The 20,396-nt window shown below is 44.6% G+C and overlaps 1 long non-coding RNA gene across 3 annotated transcripts in view; it reads left to right on the top strand.

Moving 5' to 3' along the window:
- The window catches only part of LOC149744157 (uncharacterized), a 103,693-nt gene that overhangs the window by 6,517 nt on the left and 76,780 nt on the right, over positions 1-20,396 (top strand). Inside the window, exon 3 of one of the 3 annotated variants that reach the window (XR_016391269.1) lies at positions 66-18,653. The exons of the other annotated variants lie outside the window; for them this stretch is intronic. This is a non-coding gene — a long non-coding RNA (uncharacterized LOC149744157). Of the gene's footprint in view, positions 1-65; positions 18,654-20,396 lie in introns of those variants that run through there. 3 annotated transcript variants of the gene reach the window in all.

Raw genomic sequence — 20,396 nt, 5'->3', positions numbered from 1 at the left:
CAGGCGTTGGGGCCAGATTCTCCTGGCTCGCACCAGAAGGTTGATTTGCCCCATGTGGCACCCAGAGTTGTCCAGGCTGAGCGGAGTTGCTGCTGCTGCTGACTCAGAGAAAGAAGACGTGGTGTGGGTTTTCCCCAGAGCAGCTCACCGATGGCCTGAGCTGTGGCAGCCTCCAGTGCCAGGAGGAAGTAGCCATGTGGGCCCCTCGCTTACTGCCTCTGGACCTACCGCATTTGAAGGAGGAGGGCAGGCGGTGAAGACAAGACAATGTGGGAGGGTGGCCTTGGTGTGTTGCATCGCCCAACTAGAATGTTCCCAGATGATACTCCGAGGAGGCTTTGGGAAAGGGGCCAGCTTTCTGGGTGAAATAACACTAGGGTTTGACGCTAGTAATGTGCTGCGTGCTCATTGTGCCATCTGCTGGCCAGCTCTTCCAACTTCACCTTTTTTTTGAAGTATAGTTGATTTACAATGTGTTAGTTTCTGGTGTACGGCAACTATTCTTTTTCAGAATCTTTTCCATTGTAGTTTATTACAAGATAATGAATATGGTTCCCTGTGCTATACGGTAGGACTTCGTTTATCTACTTTATACATAGTAGTGTGTATCTGTTAATCCCAAGCTCCTAATTTATCCCTCCCCAAGCTTTTCCCCTTTGGTAACTGTAAGTTTGTTCTCTATGTCTGTGAGTCTGTTTCTGTTTTGTAAATAATTTCATTTGTATCATCTTTTAAGTGATATCTTAGAATATTTGTCTTTCTCTTTCTGACTTACTTCACTTAGTATGATAACCTCTAGGTCCATCCATGTTGCTGCAAATGGTATTATTTCATTCTTTTCTCATGGCTGAGTAGTATTCCATTGTGTATATGTACCACATCTTCTTTATCCATCCATCTGTCGATGGACATTTAGGTTGCTTCCATATCTTGGCTATTGTAAATAGTGCTGCAATGAGCATTGGGGTGCATGTATCTTTTCAAAATAGAATTTTTGTCTTTTCCAGATATATACTCAGGAGTGGGATTGCTGGATCATATGGTAGCTCTATTTTTAGTTTTTTAAGAAACCTCCATACTGTTCCTGTTCTCCATAGTGGCTGCAGCAATTTACATTCCTACTAACAGGGTAGGAGGGTTCCCTTTTCTCCACACCCTCTCCAGCGTTTATTGTTTGTAGATTTTTTTCATGATGGCCATTCTGACCTTTGTGAGGTGACACCTCATTGTAGTTTTGATGTGCATTTCTCTAATAATTAGCAACATTGAGCATCTTTTCGTGTGCCTGTTGGCCATCTGTATATCTTCTTTGGAGAAATGTCTATTCAGGTCTTCTGGCCATTTTTTGATTGGGTTGTTTGTTTTTTTTGCAACTTCAGTTTTAATTAAAGATGGTCGGTAATAAGAGCTTCCATGGCAGAAAGCTCTATGCAGTGCTTGGGGGGTATGAATGTAAAAACGAGGTGCTGAAACTAATATGTCAGTACGTTGTAAAGTATTTCTTCTCCTTTTCCCCCTCTGACCATTTCTGCCTTCTTGATCTTTCTACCTTTCCCAAGGCATAGAGATGTCAGATACATAACAATGTATATTAAAACAGATTCTTAATGCTTGTTACCATGAAGATATAGCAACTGAGTTTGCATTTTCCGTGTGTAGGGCGTATGCTGGGAGCCCAGGCATTGGCAAGGGAGCCCACGGACCTATGGGTCCGTGAGGATGGATTGCCCCCTTTTTTGAGTGGATGTGTGTCCATGTAGCTCATAGGCTGGGCCAGTGCATGGGGCACACAGAGGGGCTGCCAGTGTGTGCTCACAATGTGAATGATGTGATCCAGAGCCTGGGCTTTGGGGCCCAGGGACCTGCATTTGGATGTCAGCTCTTCTTTTCCTGTGTAGCCTCGGCACTTACTATCTCTGTGTGTCTCTCTCCTCTCCTGAAAACCAGGTGGCGCAAAATGCCACTAATGTCACAGGGCTTTTCCAGGGCACAGCCTTGGACGTCATGTCCTCTTCCACTGGGGCTTGGGGTCTGTCTTTGCTTCTACTTTTGCAGGTTAGAGGTTATTCCGGCAACAATGACTATGAAGATTTTGCTTGATTCCCAGGCTTGGTAAATTTCAGAGTTCTCTAACAGTGTTCAAGGGACTATGATGTGTCTTGGTAAAATTCCCTTATGCTCTTTGGAAGATCTCAGTTGTGCCATGTAGAAAATGAGATGATTGGTCTAGAATAGGGATTCTCCAACCTTTGTGCCCATGGAATATCTTAGTCTGGCTGGGGGTTCAACCTCCCAAAGAGATCAGAGGCAGGCTGCTCAGCCGAAGTAAGGCCTGCTCCCCACACCCCTTCTTCCCAATCTCTTCCTGGCCCACTCCTCTTAGAGGCCCATGAAGCATTCCACAGAACCGAGTTTGAAACCCAGTGATCTAGATCTCAAACTTCAGTGTGCTTTCAAATCCCTCGGTGATCTTGTCAAATGTGGCTTCTGATTCAGAAGTTCTGGCGTGGACCTGAGATTCTGCACTTCTCAGCAGGTCCCAGTTGATGCCTAAGTTGTTGGTCCATGGATATCATTTTGAAAAGCAAGGCTCTGATCACAGAATGCCTTTGATGTTTCACATCCTTTGATTCTGAGTTCTTTACTTACTGATAGTCTGATTATATTACAAATTGAAAATTTGTGTAGAATGAGTGGTTTCCGTTGAGGGCAAAATTATCAATTATACAGATGTGGAAACTGACCTGGGATGGAGGAGGAGAAGGATGAAGTAGACAGAATGTATTTGTTTCCCAACTTTGGGTGCCGGAAGCCTCTGTAAAATATTTTGTAAAGAGCACAATTTGGGTTAAGAAGCTGTTGCATTTTGTTAAGAAGAGTTGCACTTTGGTCTGGTTGCAGCCTGGATCATAAGGAAGTCTCATTTTGAGAGTTAATGGACACTTTTCTAAGGGAACTTCTGGCAGAAACAAATGACCTGCTTTCAGACCCTGGCCGAGGCCTGTCTCCACGCTCTAGGTCTAAGTGAAGGTTTAGAATTGTGGACAGCTGTCAGTGTGTCTGGCATCCATGTGCTTTCTTGATAATCTTAATGACGTGGCACCTGGAAAGAAGCCTTCATGTAAATGGCCTCCATCCTTTCTATCCAGTGCCGTGTTGAGTGCCCCAGGTTGTGTTGGTAGAGTGCTCTGTCTTCTGCACTCCTTGCTGGGGCTCCCCCTGTGTGTGTCCAGTAGGCCAGCTGCTTTACCAGACTATAGAGCTTTGCTTGTCAGCCTTTGTTTCAATTCAGTAATGTCATGGCTGAGGTGGGGAACCCACTTTAGCAAGGAGACGAAAGCTCAACTGCTAGAGTAGCGAGTGTGTTTAAATGTCACATGTCCTATGTGGAATATGGCGGAAGACCAGAATGTTCTTTGTGGCTTTGCCCAAGCCCTTCATTAAGAAGGATGAAAGCTTTCCCGTGGGGGCAGAGGTGGCACGTGCACCGTCTGAGGAAGCGAGGGGAGACTGAATGCCAGGGAGGCTGGATCCGAACACAGAGGTGTTCTTTTTGTGCTCAGTTGGTGACGTGAACAGTCTAGTAGATGTGTGTTCCAAGGGCTTGTCAATGAGCTTCTTTAGCATCAGGCGGGTGGGAAACAAAGAGGGAGTGTGCCCAACTTCCCCTCCTCCAGAAGCTGACCATGTGGTGACTCGTCCATCAATAGCTCTGTCAGTGGCCATCGGACACCCTCATTCCTTCCTTCCTTCCTTCCTTGATCCCCTCACTCTCTGGTGTGTGAGCACCTCCTTGGCGCCAGGCGTCGGGTCTACAGAGATGGAGAAGACAGGGAACTTGCTGACAAACCACAGACAGGTGGAAAGCAGGAGGGGCCTTAAGAAAGGTGCATCTCATAGGTTCTGGAATCTCCGAGGAGGGAGGCATAACTTGTGGCCGGGCATGGTGAGGCTGGGGCTGTGAACTCTTCCCCAGAGTATTCAGTTCACCATGGTTACCTCTGGAGGGTCTGTGCCTGAGCCTTCCTCGGACACCTTTGACAAAGCACAAGAATCTCTTTTCCCCGTCACCCCTCTCCCACTCAGTTTCCCACCCCTACCCCCGTTACAAAAGTAGCAGTGAGGAGTAGAGGAGCCGCAGATAGAATCCTTAAGGAGAAGAAGTTTCTGGAAGAACATCCTGTTCTTCTGGTGTTTCCTGAGCTCTCTTAAAGCTGGGGCCTTTGCTCACGTGACACAAGCAGATTTCTAATCCCTCTCCGGCCCCCTGTCACCCCAGCCTCCCCTGTAGCATAACCAGGCTTCCTAAAACACAGCTTTGCCCGGGGCAACCCCTGGCTCCCAGAGCTTGGCTTTCAAATGCCTGCACCTATCTGGCCTCAGCTTGCCATCTGTCAAATGAGGACAATAAAAATAGTCCTCAACTCGTGGGGTGACGATGAGCCCTCAGTGGGCCCGGGCTCAGCCATTGCTCTGTACACTTCATGAGGCTGTGACCCTAACGTGGCCTTCCTCACGGCGGCCCTCTCCTGCATCCTTGGTAGTGGCCGTACTGTCCACTCCCGCAGCCTGACTCTCCCGGTCCCCAGTCCTCCACGCTGCTCACCCACGGCAGGTGCCCTCCCTCCTCACTTTCTGTGTCCTCCTGAAGCCTCTGAGGCTGGCTTCAGGACCGTTCCTTCTCTACAACCTTCCAGAACCCTGTCTGTTGTACTCTTTTTGTGCAAGGTTACCTTGGGCGGTTTCTGTTTTATGTGTGTGTGTGTGTGCCCTGTTACCCCAGCTGGACTGCAATCCCTCTGAGGATAACGATCACACCCAGGTCACCTTGGTACCGTCCCCAGAGCCTGCCCCTGCCCGAGGAGACACTGACTAGACGCTGACAGATGGTGGCGATGAACAGTTCTGTTCATCGCCACGCGGCGCTCATAGGCTTGATGCCACGACACGCTGCTGTGCTGCCCTGGACTCAGCAGGTGATGAGATCGGCCCTGCCCTGGGGGTCAGCATGTGCGAGGTGGGTCAGCAAGGCGGGTGTGTCAGCAACCTCATTGCAGGCAGGACCAGACCCTCTCCACAGAACCATCTGAAGTGCTGTGAGGCCTCAGGAGAGTGCGGGATGCATCTCCCTGGCAGATGAGGAAGGCTCCAGAGGGAGGCGGGCTCTGAGCTGTGCACCGGGGAGTGGGCAGGGTTTGGAAGAGGCGAGCTTTCGGTTGGGAGGACAGGAGATCAGAGGCGGTGAGGAAGAAGAGCCCAGGCAGAGGAGTTGGGGCCAAGGTGCCGCCCACATCTCATCTCCTTCAGTCCTGGAATCAGCCTGGCAAGACCAGTGCTGTTAGACCCACCGGGCAGGTGAGGGAACCGAGAGCGCAGACGCCGAGGGACTCGGCTGAGCTCTCCCAGTTGGCCCAGGGGGAGTTGGGATTCAAACACAGGTTCAGCCAACCCAGGGTCTGTGTGGCCACCAAGCAGGGTGGGGACACAGGATAGACACTCCGAGCCTGGTGCCCAGGCTGTTGGCTGCCGCCCTGAGTTATGCCCCTGAAGTGCGGCGCCATCCCTGTGCCCTGCATGTGTTCTTGGCCAAGTCCCTTTGCTCCACATCTCCAAGGCAAGGGGCTCAGCCTCACTGCTTTGACCACTTCACCTCCTTCCAGCTCCCATGCAGTGTGGCTTAGGAACTTGGAATCGTGTTGTTCGTGAGCAGGTCCACAGCTTCCTTCAGGTTGCGGGGCGGGGAGCTGTTGCACGTGAATCAGGAGTATGCGTTTCACAGGGTATATATACTTCCTGATGGCACCCAAAGGGTCAGCTCGCTCACCTGTGGCTGGCGCTCTCTTGAATGTAAGGGGAGGCCGAATCAGAGGGGAGGTTAAGGGCCTGCTGTGTGCCGCAGCTGTCCAGAAGCAGCATCCTTAAATTTTAATCCCTGGTACTGCAGTTGAGTGCTGCCAAATCCAGCGGCTATATGTGTCCTCACACTTGAGGGTCCCACTGATGGATTCTCCAGAATAACCAGGGTACCAGAGTTTTCATCAAGTCTGTCACTTGTTCCTGTGTGTAGTCCAAAGCCATGTGACTTCGAAAAAGGCATACTTTGCTGCCAATCCCTTCCATATACATCTTCCTGCCAGGATAGAGTAGGGCGTGGACCAGGGTTGGTGGGGACGTAAGGGAGTGAAAGTGTCGTCTGCCATCACAGCAAATCTGCCCTTGCTTCCCTCCCTCTCTTTCAGACATTTCGATGCTTCTCCCTCCTTCCTTCTCCCTTCTTAGCAAAACTACTTCTCAGAATACATCCTATTTGGAAAATGACTGTTATTCATATCAAGTTAATCCCAAAGAAGTACTGTCAATTTCCCACTAAATAGCACCAAGATCGCAGTTTTAAATTGCTTATCCGTTCAGGAGAGGGAAGGGTCAGCAAGAGTCGGCGTGTTCTGAGCCACCCGACTGTCTGCAGAGAGGTGGGCGGGCACAGCTCCTGTGCTGCTGTCTGCGCTGGGGTAATGGCGAAGCTAACGGTCCTGCAAAGCTCTGCACTTCACAGCAGGCTTGCCTGCCGGTCCTTGTGTTCCAGTTCAGGAAAATGCCTCTCCAGATCCTTTTCCTCATCCTAGTATCACACTGGATTCTCCCTGGGCTCCTGGGAAGGCATTATCATTCTCTTCGTTTTAGAGATGAGGCAGCTGAGAATCAGAGAGGGGAAGTGATTTACCTCAGCTGGCACAGTAAGCGACCGAGGCAGGACTCAACCAGTCCTTCTGACTCCTACACCGCTGACCTGCTCCCTGTCCCCACAGGGGGGTGGGTGGAACATGGGACCTAGAAGGCCCTTTCAAGCTCGGGAAACATTGGATGCTGTGACTGTTCCATCTGGAAATTCAGTCTTGACCTATTCACAGGGTTGTCTTTCTCAGCCATCTTGTTGGTTTCCGCGTTGCTCAATTCGATTGTGTGCTGGCCCAGCACAGTTCTTCTCTGCTGGTGGTTCAAGAAGCCTGCCTCCCCTGAACTGCTTCCTCGTCCTGCCCACTCAGTGTCTACCAAACCTCATGCTAGATTTCTTGCCTCAGCCGTGGAGGAAAGACAGCTCTGTAGTTTGGGTTCCTTGTGTTGTGTCCCAGTTCAGGCTGTCTTTCCATCCCTTAGGTCACATGCTAATCACTCGTTCCCAGGTGCTTTTGCACTCTGGTTATCTGGAATTCATCCTGATTGCCTTATCTTTGCTTCTGGTTAGGTACCCTCCTCCCTTCTGCCTTGTTATCTGGGTCCCAAGCCTTTTCTCAGTGTTGGTTCCCCTTCTGTAACTCTCTGGACCAGAGATGCACAGCGAAGCTAATGAAGTTCAAGATCAAGCTTCAGAGTCACTGGCATTGACAGGCCTGGAAGGGGCCCTAGCATTGTGGTATGCGCTAGTCGTATGGTTTGTAAAATCTACAAAAGGTATTTTAGCCACAGTTGGTTCAGAGCACCTCTGTTTCCATTCTGCTGTCTCCATCACTCCTGCTCTTATGTTGGGTGACAATACAGTGGCCATGGGCATATTGGGAATCTGGCTAAGGGGACATTAAATTGGGATACACTTAGTTTGGGTTTGGAGAGACATATTTAAGGGGCTCCCAACCAATTCTGTACATGTTCCAAGTTATTGCTAGCCGTCTTGTATTGAAATTGCTTCCAGGAATACTCCTGCTTACCGTGCCAATGCGCACGGTACCAGGACAAGAGGTGTGAGGCTGGAGGGAACGTTGTGATGTCACTGTGCTTTACAGCACTGGGTACCAGAAGTATGTTGACAGTGGAAGAGCATCAAGGTTCACAATATATGGAGCCAGAAGCTAGTCTGTGGGAAAGTCTTCCAGTCATGAATCAGATATGTAAACTCAACGAACACCAAGTTCTGTCCCGTCAGGAACATACTCAGTGTGCAGCGTATGCAATTATAAACACAAGATATGTTTATATTCCTGTTTGGATGGGGGTTGTGTGAAATGGCATTCTTCAGAATTCCTGAGATTGTGAGCACAGACACGAAACAAGAGTCCGAACATTGAGTGGTGTGCAGAAGTTAAGGTAGCAGGCCTGAGACTGCTGTGCTTAGAAAGACCTGCTTGTAAGGGTGGCCTTCTGCTGGCATCTGGCATCATGGCTCTCAGAGTGTCCCCAGTTAATGGAAAACTGATGAGAATGGCTCACTGTGCTTAGACTGTTTATACATACAGTGTGCTTTACGCTGGACCCCTGCTTTCCTTCTGGCAGTCTGGAATTCTCCCAGAAGGTGCACGCTAGGCAGACGCTGTCTATGTGAACAGCCTCGAAGAAAAGCCGTGGGCACTGAATCTGGGCTGCCCTGGGCAGCAACATCACACACGTCGCCGCATTTTCTCTGCTGAGGGAAGAGTGTCCTCTGTGTGGCTCCACATGGGAAGGAGAGAGCATAAGGAAGTTTGCACGTGGATTCTTCCAGGCTCTGCCTGTATCTTTCCCCCTTGTGATCCACCTTTGTGTCCTTGCTACATTGCTGTACTAAATCTTGGCTGTGAGGAAAACTATGTGCTGAGTCCTGTGAGTCTCCGACTATAACAGAACAGTGGGAGTAATATATTACAGAGGCTTCTCAGGCAATTAATAAAAATATGCTTTAGTTTATTGGCATTTTTCCTGAATTTTGAGATATGTCTAACATTCGTCGACTTTTTCAAATGTGTACTCTATTGTATTTCTTTTCTCATTTTAAATATTTACTTTTGTTTCTGATTTTGTATTGGTAATTTTGTATTCTTATCCTTAACGAGGGCCTCAAGTGTTATGAAGCTTCAGGTCCCACAAAACCTGGATCTACCTCTGTCATGGATCCAAGACTTGCTATCCCTTGTTGATTTTGTATTGTCACCTCGTATTTCACGGGTGGGGAAATTAAAACCCAAAGGGGGAAGTCAAGCTTACTTGGCAAAACTGGGATAGGATCCAGATCTTTCAACTCCCAATTTAATGCTTTTTTCCCTCCATTCCTTAAAGGGTTTTGATGATTTGTCTGTAAACGATGGCCATGATGCATTGGACATACACTGGATGGCACTTAGGAGACTGAAGCTCTAGTCCCTTCTCTTTCAGTAGATGGATAATCTTGAATGACCCCTTTCTCTTCTGGAGCACATTTTCTCCTTTGGTAAAATAAAGAGGCTGGACTAGATGCTCTTTAGAGGCCTTTCTCTCTCTGATGTTCCCAAAGATCATCATTCTAGAAATGCTGAATCACAAATCATAGTTGAAACCACTCATCTTCTTGTCCTTGGGTCTTCTCCATCTCTAAAAATGGAAATAAAATTCCCACCTCTACTGGTTGTTGTGAAGCCCCTGGCACCATTCATGATAGAGCAAGTAATCAAAAGTTGCTTCCATCCTTATGTCCAATCAGGAACAAAGGTTTTCTTGTTTGATTTTTGGTCCTTGCCTTTGGAATCAAAGAATCTTTGATCAGCAAACCTAAATTTTAAAAAGGAAAGAAAATGAAATATACATACTCTGCTTTTAAACCTTTTTAAATGGAAGTATAGTACACTTTGCAGACAGGGAAAATGCACAAATATTAAGTGAACAGATTAATGAATATTCACAAAGTTAACACACCAATGAGCAGCATTTATATTAAGTAATAGAACATCGCTAGGACTCCCGTGTGATCCCTTCCAAGTCACTACTTCTGCCCAAGAGTAACCACTATTCTGACTTGTAACATCTTTGATTACATAAATGGAATCCTGCATTACGTACTCTTATTATTGTCTGGATTCTCATACTTAATATTGCTGGAGATCCATTCAAGTTGTCACGTGAGCAGCCTTTCCTTCCTTCTCATTGCCACACAGTATTCCGTTTTGTGACTGGACTATGACTGATTGATCTAGTCCACTGTTTGCGGGTATTGGCGTAGTGTCCAGGTTTTTGCTAATACAGGTAAAGCTGCTATGAATAGCCTGGTATTTAGTTTCTTTGGTAAATATACGCTTCTGTTGCATATATGTCTAGAGGTGGAATTGATGATTTGCAGGATGTACATGTTTAATTTTAGCAGATGGTGCCAAGTAGCTTTCCGTAGTGGCCGTAACAATTTACACTACCACCAGCAGTGTGTGAGTTCCCGTTACATCCTTGGTAGCACATGCTCTCACTTAGGTGGGTGTGCAGGGGGATCTTATTTTGGTTTATTTAGTTACATAGAGCAAACTTCTATGGTATACTTTTTTATGACTTCAGACTGAAGCACAGAGCCGTGTATCCATCACCACAATCAAGGTACAGAAAGTTCCATCACCCGCCCTCCCCAAATTGCCTGGTGCTGCCTCTTTGTATTCCACCCCTCCCTCATTCCTAAACCCTGGCAGCCACTGGTCTGATATCTATCCCTATAGTTTTACCTTTTCCAGATTGTCAATTACATGGAATCATATGGTATGTAGTCCTTTGGGTCTGGCTTCTGTCACTTAGCAAAATGCCTTTGAGATTCATCCATGTGGTTGTGTGTATCAGCAGGTCACTCCTTTTAATTGTTGGGTAGTGGTCCACTGTATAGACGTACCACATTTTGTTTATCCATTCACCAGTTGAGGGGCGTTTGGTTTGTTTCCAGTTTTTGTCTCTTATGAATTAAGTTGTTATACATATTTGTATACAGGTTTTTTGTTTTCATTTCTCTTGAGTAACTATCTAGGAGCAGGATTGCTGGGTTACATGGTAAGTGAATGTTTACCTTTATAAGAACCTGCCAGACTCTTGCAGAGTGGCTATACCATTTTGCATTCCCACCAGCAGGCTGTGAGAGTGCCAGTTGTTCCACATCCTGCTCATGCCAGTTGCTCCAGCAGTTGGTATTGCTAATTTCTTTTTTTTTTAGCCATTCTGAGGTGTGTAGTGGTATCTCATTGTGGGTTTTTTTTTTCTTTTTTTTTTTTGCGGGGGCCTCTCACTGTTGTGGCCTCTCCCGTTGCGGAGCACAGGCTCCGGATGCGCAGGCTCAGCGGCCCTGGCTCACGGGCCCAGCCGCTCCGCGGCATGTGGGATCTTCCCGGACCGGGGCACGAACCCGCGTCCCCTGCATCGGCAGGCGGCCTCTCAACCACTGAGCCACCAGGGAAGCCCTCACTGTGGTTTTTAATTTGCATTTCTCTGATGATTACTTATGTTGGACATCTTTCCATGTGCTTATTTGCCATCCGTATAACTTCTTTGGTGAATTTTCTGTTCAGATCTTTTGCCCATTTACAAAATAGTGGTCCTTTCCTTTCCTTTTTCCTTTTCAGCAGCCACGAATGGGCATGGCTGTGTTCCAATAATGCTTTGCTTACAAGAGCAAGCAGTGGGTCATATTTGGTCTACAGAAGAACGTAGTTTCCTGTTCCCCGCTCTGGACCCAGTACTCCTCAAACTCGAGTCTAAAGGTGCTTATTTTCTTATTGTTAAATTTATAAACTTTATTGTGAAATAATTATAGATTTAGTGGAAGTTGCAAAGAAACCTACAGGGACGTTCCTTCACTCAGCCTCCCCCAGTGTGAACATCTTGCGTAACTAGAATATAACGTTAGACCAGGAAATTGACATTGGTGTAGTTCACAGAGCTTATTCAGATTTTATGAGTCACACATGCAAGTGTGTGTTTCTATACAATTGTATCACACATGTGACTTTGTGTAACTTCCACCACAATCAAGGTACAAAACTGAGACATCATTACCATCACTATATGATCATCACACCTCATACGCACCCCTTTATAGCCTCCAGCACTTCCTACCTCACATCCCTTACCTTTGGAATCCACTGTTTTGTTCTCTATCTGTATAATTCTGTTTTTCCAAGAATGTTGTATACATGGAATCATACTATAGTGTGCAACTTTTTGATACTGGATTTTTTTTTTTTTACTCAGCATAATTCCCTGGAAGTTCATTCAAGTTGTTGCCTGTATCAATAGTTCATTCCTTTTTATTGCTAGATACTATTTCATAGTACGGATGTACCACAATTTAACCATTCACACATTTGAATAGTTTCTAGTTTTTGGCTATTACGAATAAAGTGGCTATGAACATTCACGTACAGGTTTCTGCACTAACGTAACTTTTGATTTCCCTGTGATAAATGCCCCAAAGTGCAATTGCTGGGACATCTGATAAGTTCATTTTTAGTTTTTAAAGAAACTGCCAAACTATTTTCCAGAGTGGCCGCACAATTCTGTATTTCAACCATCAGCGTATGTAAGTGATCCATTTTCCCGGCATCCTCTCTGGCATTTGGTGTTGCCACAATTCTTTATTTTAGCCATTTTGAGACTTGTAGTAATATCTCATTGTGGTTTTCATTTGCATTTTCTGGACGGCTGACAATGTTGAATATATTTTCATGTCCTTATTTGTCCTTTGTATATCCTCTTTGGTTAAATGTCTCTTCATGTCTTTTGCCCCTGTTCTAATGGGATTGTTTTTTCGATGTTGAGTTTTGAGAGTTCTTTATATAATCTGGATACAGATCTTTTGTGGGATATATAATCTGCAGAATTTTCTCCCAGTCTATAATTTGTCCTTACATCTCCTCTACAGGGTCTACAGAGCAAAATTTTCTAGATTTGATGAGGTATAATTTATCAATTTTTACTTTTTTTTGGGTAAAAAGTCAACTGAGCATCTTTGTGTGGATCTATTTCTATGTTCTCTGTTCTGTTCTACTGATCTGTGTGTCTACACCTCCTCTACTGCCACACTGTCTTGATTATTGTATTGTTGATTTTTGAGGGTTCTTTATCTATTTTGGATACAAGTCCTTCTTCAGGTATGTGATTTGCAGAGATTTTTACCCCCCCCCCCCGGTCTGTGTCTTTTCATTCTCTTAACAGTGACCTTTATTTTGTTTAATATCTTTATTGGAGTATAATTGCTTCACAATGCTGTGTTAGTGTCTGCTGTAAAACAAAGTGAATCAGCTATGTGTATACATATACCTCACATCCCCTCCCTCTTGCATCTCCCTCCCACCCTCCCTATCCCACCCCTCCAGGCGGTCACAAAGCACCGAGATGACCTCCCTGTGCTATGCGGCTGCTTCCCACTAGCCATCCATTTTACATTTGGTAATGTACATATGTCAATGCTACTCTTTCACTTCGTCCCAGCTTCCCCTTACCCCGCTGTGTCCTCAAGTTTGTTCTCTACATCTGTGTCTTTATTCCTGCCCTGCCACTAGGTTCATCAGTACCGTTTTTTTAGATTCCATATATATGCGTTAGCATACGGTATTTGTTTTTCTCTTTCTGACTTACTTCACTGTGTATGACAGACTCTAGGTCCATCCACCTCATTACAAACAACTCAATTTCGTTCCTTTTTAATGGCTGAGTAATATTCCATTGTATATATATGCCACATCTTCTTTATCCATTCATCTCTCAGTGGACACTTAGGTTGCTTCCATGTCCTGGCTATTGTAAATAGTGCTGCAATGAACATTGTGGTGCATGTATCTTTTTTTTTGAATTTTATTTACTTTTTATACAGCAGGTTCTTATTAGTTATCTACTTTATACATATTAGTGTATATATGTCAATCCCAGTCTCCCAATTCATCCCACCACCACCACCCACACCCCTGCTTTCCCCCCCTTGGTGTCCATACATTTGTTCTCTACATCTGTGTCTCTACTTCTGCCTTGCAAACCTGTTCATCTGTACCATTTTTCTAGGTTCCACATATGTGCATTAATATATGATATTTGTTTCTCTCTTTCTGACTTACTTCACTCTGTATGACAGTCTCTAGATCCACCCACGTCTCTACAAATGACCCAATTTCGTTCCTTTCTATGGCTGAGTAATATTCCATTGTATATATATGCCACATCTTCTTTATCCATTCATCTGTCGATGGACATTTAGGTTGCTTCCATGTCCTGGCGATTGTAAGTAGTGCTGCAGTGAACATTGTGGTGCATGTATCTTTTTTTAAAAAATAAATTTATTTATTTATTTTTGGCTGCGTTGGGTCTTCGTTGCTGTGCCCGGGCTTTCTCTGGTTGCGGTGAGCGGGGGCTACTCTTCGTTGCCATGCACGGGCTTCTCATTGCCGTGGCTTCTCTTGTTGTGGAGCACAAGCTCTAGGCGTGTGGGTTTCAGTAGTTGTGGCACACAGGCTCAGTAGTTGTGGCTCACAGGCTCTAGGGCGCAGGCCCAGTAGTTGTGGCGCACGGGCTTAGTTGCTCCGCGGCATGTGGGATCTTCCCAGACCAGGGTTCAAATCCGTGTCCCCTGCATTGGCAGGCGGATTCTTAACCACTGCGCCACCAGGGAAGCCCACATGTATCCTTTTGAATTATGGTTTTCTCAGGGTATATGCCCAGTAGTGGGATTGCTGGTCGTATGGTAGTTTTATTTTTAGCAGTATCCTTTATAGATATCTTTTATTGATTTCCAGTATGTTCTGAAAACATACTTTTAATGATCACTATTCTTTAAAATTCATTGAGGTTTTTTTCTTTTAGTGGCCCATAATATGATTGATCTTTATGAATGTTCCATGTGCAATTGAGAATAGTGTGTTGAGTGGCGTTTATACACACACACACACACACACACACACATCAATTAAGTCAGATTGGTTGATAGTGCTGTTCAGGTAACCTATAGCTTTACTAATCTTCTGCCTACATGTTCTGTCAGTTGCCGAGATAGGAGTGTTGAAGTCTGATTGTAAATGTGTATTTGTCCTTTTCTTCTTTCAGTAGTATCAGTTTTTGTCCAATTTTTTTTTGGCTGCATTGGGTCTTCATTGCTGTACACAGGCTTTCTGTAGTTGCAGCGAGTGGGGGCTGCTCTTTGTTGAGGTGTGCGGGCTTCTCATTGTGGTGGGTTCTCTTGTTGCAGAGCACAGACTCTAGGCGCATGGGCTTCGGTAGTTGCAGCACGCGGGCTTCAGTAGTTGTGGTGCGCAGGCTCAGTAGTTGTGGCGCATGGGCTTAGTTGCTCCACAGTATGTGGGATCTTCCTGGACCAGGGATCGAATCCATGTCCCCTGCATTGGCAGGCGCGCCACCAGGGAAGTCCCTGTCCAATGTATTTTTAAGCTCTGTTATATATCTTATTTGAGAATTGACCTCTTTATTATGTAATGATCCCCTTTATTTCTAATAGTGTTCTTTGTCCTGAAGTTTTTGCTGGTGTTATTATAGCTACTCTGGCACAATATTTTACTACTATTTTTTCTTTAAACACCCAGTTATCTTTCTTTCTTTCTTTCTTTAATTTATTTATTTTTCACTGCATTTGGTCTTCATTGCTGCGCGCGGGCTTTCTCCATTTGCGGTGAGCGGGGGCTACTCTTTGTTGCGGTGCACGGGCTTCTCATTGTGGTGGCTTCTCTTGTTGTGGAGCACGGGCTCTAGGCATGTGGGCTTCAGTGGTTGTGGCACACAGGCTCTAGAGCGCAGGCTCAGTAGTTGTGGCGCACGGGCTTAGTTGCTCTGTGGCATGTGGGATCTTCACGGACCAGGGCTCGAACCCATGTCCCCTGCATTGGCAGGCAGATTCTTAACCACTGCGCTGCCAGGGAAGACCCCCAGTTATCTTTTAGGTCAATTAAATATAGGAAAAATCAATGTATTTTACCTTCATTTATTTCTTTTTAGCGTTCTTGATTTACTTGTGGAGATCCATGTTTCACCCTAATATATTTCTTCAGCCTGAGGAACTTCTTTAAGATTTCTTGTAGAGTAAGACTTCTGGCTATGATTTCCATCATTATTTTTGTTTTTCTGAGAAAGTCTTTATTGCTTTTTCATTTTAAAAGTTAGCCTTATGGAGATAAAATTTACATACTGTAAAATTGACCTTTTTTAAGTGTACACTTCAGTGATTTTTAGTGAATTTACAGAATCATACAACCATCACCCAAATCCACTTTTAGAATTCTGTCATCACCCCCAAAGATCCCCATACCATAGGTCAGTCACCTTTCCGCCCCCAACCCCAGGCAACCAGTAATATTCTTTCTATGCCGATAGATTTGCCCTCTTTGGAATTTCACGTAAATTGAATTGTACAATATTGAGTGTTTTGCGTCTGGCTTCTCTCACTTAGAATAATGTTTATGAGGTTCATCCATTTTGTAGCATGTATCGGTATTTTGTTCCAGTATTCCACTGCATGGATATAGCATAGTTTATTTATCTGTTTACTAGTTGATGAACACTTGAATTGTTTTCACTTTTTGGCTTTTATAAGTAATGCTTTTATGAACATTTGCTTACAAGTCTTTGTGTGGACATATGTTTTCTTTTTACTTCATACCTAGGAGTAAAATTTCTGGTTCGCATGGTAAACTTATATGTAACATTTAAAAAATGTCTCTTTCAGTAAATTAAACTAGTTTTTGAAGAGATTGAATGAACTATTTAAGATACAATGTTTATATAATACTAGTCATTCTCTGTTTTGTTCAAGGTGATGGTTTTTTAAAATGTGAAACTACTCCTGTGTCATCAGACTATTATACCTTTTACAGCAGAAGTAGAGTGCACTATGTTTTACCTTTTAAGGAGCTGACTGCCAAGCTGTTTTCCAAAGTGGCTGTACCAGTTTACATTGGCACCAGCAATGGCACCTTGCATTTTTTAAAAGATATTTTCTGGGTATAGACTTCTGAGCTGCATGGTTTCTGATGAGAAATTTGATGTCATTCTTATTTTTCTCTCTCTATGTAAAGTTTCTTTTTTCTCTGGCTGCTTTCAAGATTTTCACTTTCGTTTTCAGTAGTTTGAATATATGCCAAGAGGTGGTTTACTGGGGGCTCTGAACCTCTTGCATTTGTGGTTTGGTGTGTGTCATTTAATTTTGGGAAATTCTCACCCATTATGTTGTCATAAAATAAAAAATAAAAATAAAATAATCTCTCATCCCTCTGTCTTCTGGGGTTCCAATTAGACTCATACTAGACTGTTTTATATTATCTTGGATATTCTTCTAAATTTTCTTTGTGTTTCAATTTGGGTAATTTTTGTTGACTGATCTTCAAGTTCACTGATTCTTTCTTTGGCTGTGTTGAGATTACTGGTGAGCCCATTGAAGGTATTCTTTATCTCTGCTACTGTGCTTTTCATTTCTAGCATTTCTATTTTGTTCTTTCTTAGTGTGTGTTTTTCTACTGCAGTTACCTGCTTATCTTGCATAATGTCCACCATTTCCATTTGAGCCTTTAACATGTTAACCATAATTATTTGAAATTCCTTGTCTGATAGCTCCAGTGTCTGTGTCATATCAGATTCTGGTTCTGATGATCACTTTGTTTCTTGGGAATGTGATTTTTCTTACCTTTTTGTGTGTTTTTATTTGTTTGTTTGAAGCCAAACATATCGTGTAGGCCAGTAGAGTATGAGGTGTGAAGATCTTATGCCTGGAAATGGGCACATGTTTCCTTCTGCTGGGTCTTTAGAACAGAGTTTTGAGTTAACCTGGTTAGGAGTTGGATTGGGTTTGAGGTTGTTGTTGCTATGTCCACCCTCGGTGTACGACAGACTTCAAATTCCTATAGTGATTCCTTGTGCTTAACATGAGAGTTGGTTTTCCAGAGCAATGTCTTTTCGACACTGAACTTTAGGTCTTCCCTTTACACTGTGCCTCAGATGGTATCTTTGCATACTCTGTTTCCTCTTCTGTCCCTTTCCCAGTACTATTATGCTGTTACTAGTTACTTGAATTTATTTAGTTAGTGATGTGGGGAACTGGGAGGTGGGCATTTTCTGTTGTTCTGCCCAAATCTCAGTCTTAGGTGCTAAGTCCACGGTATGGCCTCAGGAGTATGTGGTTCTGTGCCCAGTGTATATTTCTGCCCTTCCCCCAGGAGTAGTTTTTTTTCCCCATTTCCTTCTCCCAGCTGCAATGAATTTCCACCATTGCCCTAGAGTGTGTTGTCCTTTCCCCACAGAGAAAGGCATTGTTTTCCCTGGGGGAGATAGAGGAAATGCATGGGGTTGAGATTCGTATTCCTCCTGCATGGCTAACGCTCCTCTCTTCAAGGAGCGCATCGCAGTGGTCCGTTCTTAGGGCTCTTTCTGAGCTTTTCTGGAAGCCCCCAGCAGGATTCGTGGAGAAAGCGCTTGCAACAGAGTGCAGGCCCCCCAGTCTCTGAGGCCCTCAGAGCCTTCCTACTATCCTGCCAGTCCGTAGCCTGCCTTCGCCAGTTCATTAGTGTTTGCTTCTAGCGGAACTCTTCTTACTGGTTTCTGGTAAGCTTAGCCCAGATCAGTGAGTGCTCACGTCTCCTCTGGTAGATTTTGGGCAAGTGTGCTGCTCTGCAAACTCAGCTCTCCAACGCAGTAGAAAAATTCATGAATTTGAAGTTAATCTGGCTTATTTTTTGTCTTAACTATGGGAGTGACGTTTCTTCCACCTTACTTCATCCCAGGGTAGAAGATGAAGTTTTAGATTTTCTCAAGCCCACATTGCTCAGCCTCTCAAACGCCTTGTAGTTACTCATCCATTGGTGTACAGAACCCTTCTTTCCTGTGACTTTTGTTCCTAAAATGTTCTGCTGTGCTTTTCAGTAAATACATGTTGACTACTTTGGGGTATTCCTATTTTCAGGTATTTCAGATGCCATTTTTTTTTTTTTTTTTTTTTTTTTTTTTTTTGCGGTACGCGGGCCTCTCACTCCTGTGGTCTCTCCCGTCGCGGAGCACAGGCTCCGGACGCGCAGGCTCGGCGGCCATGGCTCACGGGCGCAGCCGCCCCGCGGCACGTGGGATCTTCCCGGACCGGGGCACGAACCCGTGTCCCCCGCATCGGCAGGCGGACTCTCAGCCACTGCGCCACCAGGGAAGCCCGCAGATGCCATTTTTAGACCTTCCTCCTCTCAGCAGATGCTGATACTTTGCTGTTTCATGGCTATTAGTGGATGATCTCTACCTGGTCATATTTTGGGTTTCATTGGGGTATGTTTTACCTAGCTTTGTTGTAGATGTTGTTTATGGGTTTTTGTTCTATTATTCTAGCACTTTATCTGTTTTATGTGAGAGATTCAAATTTAGGGAGATTCAGACCTATGATGCCACGCTGCTTAAAATCTTGCCTTCCTTTTCGGAAAGACACTTTTCCTGGGTTTAAAATTCTAGTTTGACAGTCTCTTTTTTTTTCTTTAGTTTTTCAGTTAATGCAGTTTCAGAGTTTGGTAAATATCTTGAGGGGAAAACTGGCAGAATATTGGGCTCAGTTTCCCCTCTTTCTTTCTACCAGTGCTCTGCTGGTTTCTCTCCTCTTAGTAGAGGTCCTCAGTTCATGTTCTCACTCATATCCCCACCCGTTTACCTCATGCCCAGAATCAGCAAACATTCTGAGGAAAAAAATGGCTGCAGAGTGTCATTGCCTCTCTTTTCCAAAGTCCTGGCCGCCTCGTCATGCTCTAGTGCCTTCAAACAGACATTTTAAAATTTTATCTGGATTTCTTAGTTATTCTCGGTGAAAGTACTAGTCTACTACAAGTTACTCCACCACATTCATAATCAGAAGTCCACCTTTTTTCTAAGTATTTGCAAACTAAATTTCTTCATGCACTGCAAGAATTGCTGAAGGGAGACATTTTAGGAGATTCCTTTTCATATAGATTCATCACTGCTTTTCAAGAAGAAAGACTCTTAAAGATGAACAAATATGACTGAGACTGAGGGAGACTGTTACATTAGTATATCATTTCCCTGACCTCTGTTTTAGCATGAAAAAGGTAAGGAGTTATTTAAGTTAGTACCAGATTAATTAGGTTAGAAACTAGTTTTTCATAGATACTGCAAAGACAGATATCAATCCTAACTTCCGTACTGTTGGGGTCTGAATGCATGAGGCAGTGCTACTTTCTGGTCATTAGAAGCCCACAGTAGTGCTTCTACTCAAAATTCTTTCCCCTTGGTGTATTAATTCTTCTAGTAAAACACAAATAATACTCGGTTTTCTTCTCAAGGACTCAGACATAGGCACTCGCAGTAAATCACAGGGGCCATGTCCTGCTTTGGAGATAGAGGGCTTCATGCTGAGGAATCTACCAGGGAAGAGGAACTCCCTCAAGAATAGAATTTACTCTGCTAATTATTATGCTTCCTGCCACAGTGCCACAGATACCCTTGACTGTATGTTCCACAGCTGTGAAGAATGTTTCGAGAGAAAATTAGGTTGTGTCTTCTGCAAGGTCTTCATCCTGGAGGCTCTCCAGAAAGGGTGATAGGGCTTCAGAAAAACAGAAAAATATCTTCTGTTCACAGGTGTTTTGTTTCCATAAAAGGAGTGTTTGGATCTTAGCTCTACTATTCACCAGCTGCATGACCTTGGGCCACTGACTCACCTCTGCATAAATTTCCTCACC

The sequence above is a fragment of the Delphinapterus leucas genome, chromosome X (assembly GCF_059928025.1).
Source record: "Delphinapterus leucas isolate spDelLeu-1000000601 "Yukka" chromosome X, BTC_Dleu_Yukka2, whole genome shotgun sequence".
Classification (NCBI taxonomy): domain Eukaryota; kingdom Metazoa; phylum Chordata; class Mammalia; order Artiodactyla; family Monodontidae; genus Delphinapterus; species Delphinapterus leucas.
The sequence above is the reverse complement of the archived record's forward strand: the minus strand, read 5'-3'. Positions and strand labels throughout refer to the sequence as shown.